The 9393-nt window shown below is 43.7% G+C and overlaps 1 non-coding gene across 1 annotated transcript; it reads right to left on the bottom strand.

The window, feature by feature from the left end:
- Positions 1–2985: 2985 nt before the first annotated feature.
- Trnaf-gaa (transfer RNA phenylalanine (anticodon GAA)) lies at positions 2986–3059 on the bottom strand. The gene has a single exon. It is a non-coding gene; the product is annotated as a tRNA-Phe (tRNA).
- Between the last annotated feature and the right edge of the window lie 6334 nt (positions 3060–9393).

The following is a 9393-nucleotide window of genomic DNA, read 5'->3' as shown; positions in this document are numbered from 1 at the left end:
CAGTCAGTTTATGGCCAAGGACCACGGGTTAACGACACTTGGCGCTGGCCAAGAATTGTCACGTGATTAGGAGTGAGGTGTCCAGTAATGCCAGGACTGTCTGGCGCCCTAGCGACCTTAGTTGTGGTTGGTATAAAGGGGCGGAGCTACAATGGTGTTGGGGAGGGGGGGGGGGAGTCAGTTTAACGGGGTGGTTTTAGTTCTATTAAAGGTCAAGTCTGCCGAGGGTATAAATGTACTTTTATAAATGTTGATATAAAGGGCAGCATGAATACTTCTGCCCAGGGCATAAATGTAGTTCTATATAAGTTGATATAAATGGCAGCGTGAATACTTCTGCCCATGGCATAAATGTAGTTCTCTAAAAGTTGATACAAAGGGCAGCATGAATACTTCTACCCAGGGCATAAATGTAGTTCTATATAAGTTGTATAAATGGCAGCATGAATACTTCTGCCCAGGGCAGAAATGTAGTTCTATATAAGTTGATATAAAGAGCAATAAGAACACGCTGCCCTTACACAAATGTGTATCTACTTCCGTGTACTGTATCAGACAATGCCTTAGTACAACCTGTAACATATAACAACAAACCCTCTTAGAACAAGTCTTTTTGACCAAGTTATATTTAAGGTGTAAAGTCTGAAACGTAATGACCAAAAAATATATCCGTTCCAGTCAAGGTTACAAAGAAACAAGACGCACCCATTTGGTTGGGTGAGCGGTGTGGTGGGCGGCGCATTAACTAAAGATAGAGCTCATTCTCTTGGTACTATGGGAGCTGTTGGTCCTTTTTACTTCCTCTAATGCAGATGAAGTAGAGTTTTTTTTTCAAAACTCTGTATCGTGACGTGGCTTGTGCAGGTGAAGTAGAGTGTCAGTAATCTGTATCGTGACGTGGCTTGTGACGTAAAGCCCAACTCCCCAACCCCCCACCAATCACCCCAACCCCCCACCCATAATCATCAGGTCGCCCGAACCAAGGCAAGCACAAAGGGATCGATCATAGCCTGTTGGCGTGTGGAGAGGGGTGGTATGGAGGAGTGGGGGGGGGGGGGGGGTTATATTGGTCATCTCGTGAGTCAGAAGCGGATAGTAGGGGTGGGGGTGGGGGAGGGCGATAACAATTTAACACATCTGTTTTCATTAACATGTTAGCTATTGAAAAAAAAATAATGGAAAGGGAGAAAATTGAAATCGAAGCTTTCATCGAAATACGGAACTTAAAGGGGAGGGTGGGGAGGTAAAAATGGGGGGGGGGGGGGGGATAAAGTAGTGAAGTTGAAGTAGTGAAGTACTTTAGTAGGTTTAATGGCACAGCATCGTAACACGTTTAAGTCATGTGTGCTTTAATTGTGCTTCAATAGCGCGAACAGAGTAAAAAAAATAATTAACATACGGTCAGGTCATTAGTGGAATACAGGGATCTGGGAGACTGGGTTGTGGTATACACGGGGGCTTTCGTGATGGAAATATATGGGCTACAAGATGGGCTACAAGATGGGCTACAACATGGGCTACAACATGGGCTACAACATGGGCTACAATTTGGGCTACAACGTGGGCTACAATGAATGGTCTACAGTACAAAAGGGGACCTTAAAATGGCCTTCATCACTGGATAGAATCACAGGCTACATCATGACCACAGCTTGGTAAAAAAAAAACCCAACATGAGCTGATCAAGAACAAAAAACAGGTTCAAACGTTCTAGGCTAACTATGAGAGAATGGCTCAGGTCATCTAAGCTTAGGTCAGATGGCTCACGTCTGTTGGCCCAGGAGATCTCCCTCAGTGTGCGGCCCTTACCTCATCAGAAATAAGGGGCCATAAGTCAATATACAGGCTACACTGACCTAAACATAGCCCACGTAAACAAACAAGAAAGTACAACTAACAGTACAGCAGGATCTAACCATTCGCCGTCCACATCTTGGGTGGGACATGGACTGATCCAATCAGATTTGATTAGGGGGGGGGGGGGGAGATCAGGGATGATCAAAACACCAATAGCAAGCCTTCCCTGACCAGGCGAGATTTTTGGAATGGGGGTGGGGGTGGGGGGGGGGGGGGGGGGAACAACACATCAACATCAGGGAATCGTTCGCGTTTGGAATTTCGGCCTTTTGGATTTTTTAGTTGACCCAAATATTTTGATTGACGTCCTGTAGAGGATCAGCACGTTTATGGGTCACGACGCCGAAAATGAGGTCAAGGTCGAACGATGATGCCTGTTGGTTGGTGAGGGTGGAACTAAGACTGAGCCAGTGGGGGGGGGGGGGGCGGAATCGAGGGAAGATTGGTGAGGGTCATGGGGGTCGGGAACGTTGGTGAGGGCTGGTTAGGGGTGGAGCGGGGGGGGGGGGGCAACGTGATAATAATATGACGTTTCAAACGAGAAACAAAGACCAAGGACTAAACAAAGAGATGGTTGGAGACTAAACAAAGAGATGGTTGGACCATAGACTAAACAAAGACATGGTTGGACCATAGACTAAACAAAGACATGGTTGGACCATAGACTAAACAAAGATTGGTTGGACCACAGTCTAAACAAAGAGATGGTTGGATGGACCATAGACTAAACAAAGGTTGGTTGGACCACAGTCTAAACAAAGATTGGTTGGACCACAGTCTAAACAAAGAGATGGTTGGAGACTAAACAAAGAGATGGTTGGAGACTAAACAAAGAGATGGTTGGAGACTAAACAAAGAGATGGTTAGACCATAGACTAAACAAAGACATGGTTGGACCATAGACTAAACAAAGACATGGTTGGACCATAGACTAAACAAAGATTGGTTGGACCATAGACTAAACAAAGATTGGTTGGACCACAGTCTAAACAAAGAGATGGTTGGATGGACCATAGACTAAACTGAGATAGTTAGATTATAGATTAAACAAATAGATGATTGAACTATAGACTTTAATCATGCAATTTTTAATTGGGCTGAATATCACTAAACAAAAAAAAAAAAGATTGCCGAAAACCCGGGATCGAACCAGGGACCTTTAGATCTTCAGTCTAACGCTCTCCCAACTGAGCTATTTCGGCACATATGAAAGTTAGAGGCGCGTATGTCCCAGTTGTTAATACAAAAGCAATGCCTCAAATTCCTTGCTGCAAATTTTAGTCTCGGGTTCGAGTCCAGGGAGGAAAAATCTCTGGTGCTTTTTAACGAGGTGTGGTCGAGGCGATGACGGTCGCGGTCGGTAGTTGGACGACTTCCGGGTTAAACCAGGACACGCCCACTCCTACAAAACTGACTCGCAATCTCATTATAACGGGGCAAAAAAGTTAAATGAAAAATCTAACGAATCCCTTGGTATTTCATCTTACAAATTACGAGTACGATGATTTGAAAATGTTTCATTACATTAAGATTCTAGACCTAGTATCGATTTGTTTATTTCTTCCCACTATTGTAGAAAGAAAGTTCTGGGATAAAGGGGTCGGTTGAGGTTACAGTTAGAATAAACGTTTTGAGTAGGGGCGGGTGTTATCTAGTTTTAAAGTAGAAGAAATAAAATAGATGTGAGTGAAATGAACGGAGGAGTAACGTAGAGGAAGAAAAATGTAATTGATGATTGGCGTAATGAACGCAGACCACGAAAGGTGAAACTACGTAGGTGAGCTAGAGTTGAACAATTGTTTCTAAAGGCTTTTCGCATAGTAAAAACGCAGCTTAACTCTGTGATATCACTATTGATAACAAGGAACTTTAGATTTGTAAAATACTAACCGTACAATAGCAGAGTTTGGACAATCAATCTCCAGTGACTAAATGACAATAATCAACTTTACAATGACAGACTTTTAACTGCCAATTCTACAATAAGCAACCCTATTGTAAGTGTAACAGACAAGAACCACCTCCACAATAACAGACAACAACAACCACCTCTACAATAACAGACTGCCAACCCTACAACAACCACCTCTACAATAACAGACTACCAACCCTACAACAACCACCCCTACAATAACAGACTACCAACCCTACAACAACCACCACTACAATAACATACAACCAACCCTACAACAACCACCCCTATAATAACAGACTACCAACCCTACAACAACCACCCCTACAATAACAGACAACAACAACCACCACTACAATAACAGACTACCAACCCTACAACAATCACCTCTACAATAACAGACTGCCAACCCTACAACAACCACCTCTACAATAACAGACTGCCAACCCTACAACAACCACCTCTACAATAACAGACTGCCAACCCTACAACAATCACCTCTACAATAACAGACTACCAACCCTACAACAACCACCTCTACAATAACAGACTACCAACCCTACAACAACCACCCCTACAATAACAGACTACCAACCCTACAACAACCACCTTTACAATAACAGACTACCAACCCTACAACAACCACCTCTACAATAACAGACTACCAACCCTACAACAACCACCCCTACAATAACAGACTACCAACCCTACAACAACCACCCCTACAATAACAGACAACAACAACCACCTCTACAATGACAGACAACAACAACCAGCCCAATTGTAACATACCCACAGCAACCCTACAACAACAGACTACCGACCCTACAACAACCACCTCTACAACAACAGACAACCAACCCTACAATAACAGACAACCAACCCTACAACAACCACACTTACAGTGACAGACTACCAACCCTACAACAACCACCTCTACAACAACAGACTACCAACACTACAACAACCACCTCTACAATAACAGACTACCAACCCTACAACAACCACCTCTACAATAACAGACTACCAACCCTACAACAACCACCTTTACAATAACAGACTACCAACCCTACAACAACCACCTCTACAATAACAGACTACCAACCCTACAACAACCACCTCTACAATAACAGACTACCAACCCTACAACAACCACCTCTACAATAACAGACTACCAATCCTACAACAACCACCTCTACAATAACAGACTACCAACCCTACAACAACCACCTCTACAATAACAGACTACCAATCCTACAACAACCACCTCTACAATAACAGACTACCAACCCTACAACAACCACCTCTACAATAACAGACTGCCAACCCTACAACAACCACCTCTACAATAACAGACTACCAACCCTACAACAACCACCCCTACAATAACAGACTACCAACCCTACAACAACCACCTCTACAATAACAGACTACCAACCCTACAACAACCACCTCTACAACAACAGACTACCAACCCTACAACAACCACCTCTACAATAACAGACTACCAACCCTACAACAACCACCTCTACAACAACAGACAACCAACCCTACAACAACCACCTCTACAACAACAGACTACCAACCCTACAACAACCACCTCTACAATAACAGACTACCAACCCTACAACAACCACCTCTACAACAACAGACTACCAACCCTACAACAACCACCTCTACAACAACATACAACCAACCCTACAACAACCACCTCTACAACAACAGACAACCAACCCTACAACAACCACCTCTACAATAACAGACTACCAACCCTACAACAACCACCTCTACAACAACAGACAACCAACCCTACAACAACCACCCCTACAATAACAGACTACCAACCCTACAACAACCACCTCTACAATAACAGACTACCAACCCTACAACAACCACCTCTACAACAACAGACAACCAACCCTACAACAACCACCTCTACAACAACAGACTACCAACCCTACAACAACCACCTCTACAATAACAGACTACCAACCCTACAACAACCACCTCTACAACAACAGACTACCAACCCTACAACAACCACCTCTACAACAACATACAACCAACCCTACAACAACCACCTCTACAACAACAGACAACCAACCCTACAACAACCACCTCTACAATAACAGACTGCCAACCCTACAACAACCACCTCTACAACAACATACAACCAACCCTACAACAACCACCTCTAAAATAACAGACAACAACAACCAACAGACCTACAACAACCACCTCTACAACAACATACAACCAACCCTACAACAACCACCCTTACAAGGACAGACCTACAACAACCAGCTAGGCGTGGTTGAGAAATCCACCAGGGGGCGGGGTACGTACCGGGCCGCTCGCGCGGTAAAAAAAAACTGGGTCTCCTTGACCTCATTTCATTGTACTCCCGTGTGACCGAGTTAGGAATTGGGTCAAGAAAACTGTCCCGGATTTGAAAATAGAAAAATATATCTAGAAGTACAGAGCGTGAACAAGCTTTCGGCCAGTAAAAAGTACGTTGAGTTGGTACTTCATTGCCTTTCATCTAGTTCCAGTCTCATCAAAACATATGCGTGCGTACAATTAAAATTACAATAAAAATAAGATTCGTGGAGCCACACCCAACATTTTAACCTACATAACCAACCAGACCTTAGTCCCCTACCCGAGTTCTATGGTCTATATGCAGCCCACCCCCCTACAGACAATACCTTGCACCCGACTCAAACACACACAAAAAAAAAACGGTTTTATTGTGAGTCTTTATTTGCTCTGCCCCCACCCCTCTACCCCTTTCCACATCAAACTTGGAACAAAGAGCAAAAAAAAAAAAACCCACCCCTCCCCAGAACACTGCTCATTCACCATTCATCCCACGGTGCTAATTAGTCGCTGATCCTATTAGCCGAAGTTAAATAAACGCCTTAACATAGTTGGAGTGCCTGCAATTTAAAACATTTTTCCCAAACGCGCTTCGTTTGATCGATGATTCTACATTTTTTTTTAGTGTTATCTGTGTCATATTTTATAATTGATTGTTTTTTTTTTCGCATTTTCTTTCTCTTTTTTTTTTTTTTTGCAGACAGAAAATTACAAAACAACATGTGTTAAAATATGAACACACCAAAAAAAACAAACACAAAAGTAAAATTTAAGCAAGCATTTAAAAAAAAACAGAGTTAATTAGTATTCCAGAGCTGCGTCTAAAAATAGCACGGGGGTACCGGTACAGCCGGTAGCTAAATGAAACCAGGTCATCAACGCGAGATCGAATCGGCACGTGCAAAACTGGGTCACCCGAGCTGTTCAAACAGATTATTTTATTTTCGCTCGGAGTTCTCTCCCCCCCCCCCCATTTTTTTTTATCCCCCTTCTCCGCCCCTCCCCATGGTTGTTCTAATTATAACTTTTTCTACTTTCGCCCTCTCCCCTCCCGATATATGTGAGTAATGGAAATGTTTTCAGGCGAGGGGAGGGGGGGGGCGGGGCAGGGGGGGGGGAAGGGGCGGGTTTGTGAGTCGATATTAGCCGGAACTGGGACGTGAGTTTGCACCGTTTCACGCCGGGGAAGGGTGGGGAGGGGAGGGGTGGATGCTAGAGGTTCCAGTAGGATGAGAGGGTGGGGGGGGGGGTAGTGCCGGTCACGGTCAGGATTTGAAGGTCACTTGCGGACATTCGAAGGTCACCCGGGGACAATGGTAATAGATTGTACTCGGGAGAGTTGAAATTATTTCCCGATCAGATGAGTGTGTTATGTGATGCGGCTTATGTTAAGATCGCTGGTGTGTTGTGTGGTAGGAACAATTGGGTTAGGCGTTCCCCGTCATGGTTCACGCGGTAGAACTGTTTAATTTAAGCTTTAATTTGAACCACAGGCATTCAATCCTAACCGAAATTTAAATCTTAACTTTAAACCTAACCTCAGAATACGCCACAGCTAACGCCTAGCCCGGATGTTAACCCTAACTACTGGCTCAGTTCTTAACCTAAACTAAACTATAACCTCGTAGTGTGTTATTCTAATCAAAAAGTGCAATAACCATTTAAAGGCAATGTGTATATTGTCATCTACAGAGAGTTTTATGAAACATATGCCATCTTTATCGATATTCTACCGAAGCTAATCCAATATATAATGAGAGTGTTATTTTCGATTAGATTGAACTGCAATTTGTGCAATATTTATTGAAAGATAACAACACTGATGTTACAGCCAAATTTTATTTACGAAAAACTAAAACAATAATTCTTAGCATAGGCCATAATTAGATCCGCAGTTTTTGGAAACGGCGATATTTGAGCGACAAAAGAGAATTTTTCGGGGAATTTTTTTGCGGTGAGTGTATGTGCGGAGGAGGGGTGGGGGGTGGGGGGAAAGGGTCGTCCATATGTGACGTCAGGCTTTTTTGGTCGATCATCTCCACCCCTCCCCTACCTCTCGAGATATTTCGGTTAACCAGGGGTGGACTGTTATATGCCGGTAGAACCCCAGGCAAAAATCTCTGTCGGCCCCTATTTCGGTGGGCCCCTAGGCAAAAATCTCTGTCGGCCCCTATTTCGGTGGGCCCCTAGGCAAAAATCTCTGTCGGCCCCTATTTCGGTGGGCCCCTAGGCAAAAATCTCTGTCGGCCCCTATTTCGGTGGGCCCCTAGGCAAAAATCTCTGTCGGCCCCTATTTCGGTGGGCCCCTAGGCAAAAATCCCGGTCGGCCCCCTATTTCGGTGGGCCCCTAGGCAAAAATTCCGGTCGGCCCCTATTTCGGTGGGCCCCTAGGCAAAAATTCCGGTCGGCCCCCTATTTCGGTGGGCCCCTAGGCAAAAATTCCGGTCGGCCCCCTATTTCGGTGGGCCCCTAGGCAAAAATTCCGGTCGGCCCCTATTTCGGTGGGCCCCTAGGCAAAAATTCCGGTCGGCCCCCTGTGTTGTTGGGCCCCCGAGGTCTATTAGTGTTCGATTTAAAACAAAAAAAAATTCCCTGTGTCAAATCCTTCATATTAAGGCGTAAAATTCAGGCTTCAATCGAGAGGGAAAAAAAAGCACAATAAAAATACCAATTGGGCTTTGGGGACCCTTTAAAAAATTCCCGGGCCTTTTGGACACAGCCAGTTCCTCCCAGCACCTAACCCATAATTACAAATTTTCTTTTTGAAAACATCAGTACATCAGTACATTAATTACGGTTGTAGGTATCTGAGTCCACCCAGCTCTAATGGGTACCCGATTCAACTTAAGCAAAGTAATGGCGGATGGGCATAGTGACCACACAACCGGTTCATATGCAGTAGTCAAAAAAAGGTATGAACTCTCCTCCATCTGCACTATGGATTGTTCGGTCTGAAATGAGAACTTTACTGTCAACTAGAGAGCGTGGAGAAGTTTGCACTTTATACTTACACAATGTTGCAATCGTTGATAGGGAAGGGGATGGTGCGAGGATGGGTGATTTTTAATGCTATGACCCAGGATGCATATTGGCATGCTCTTAGTTCTTAACGCCTTAACTTTTCCTTATTTGACCCTGAGTTGCATATATAAATAAAAATAAATAAATAAATAAATAAATAAATAAATAAATAAATATATATATATATATATATATATATATATATATATATATATATATATATA

The sequence above is a fragment of the Physella acuta genome, unplaced genomic scaffold, assembly GCF_028476545.2.
Source record: "Physella acuta isolate Inbredline_101_S28 unplaced genomic scaffold, ASM2847654v3 ptg000779l, whole genome shotgun sequence".
Classification (NCBI taxonomy): Eukaryota; Metazoa; Mollusca; class Gastropoda; family Physidae; genus Physella; species Physella acuta.
Note: the sequence above shows the minus strand (reverse complement) of the source record. Positions and strands in the feature narration are given on the sequence as shown.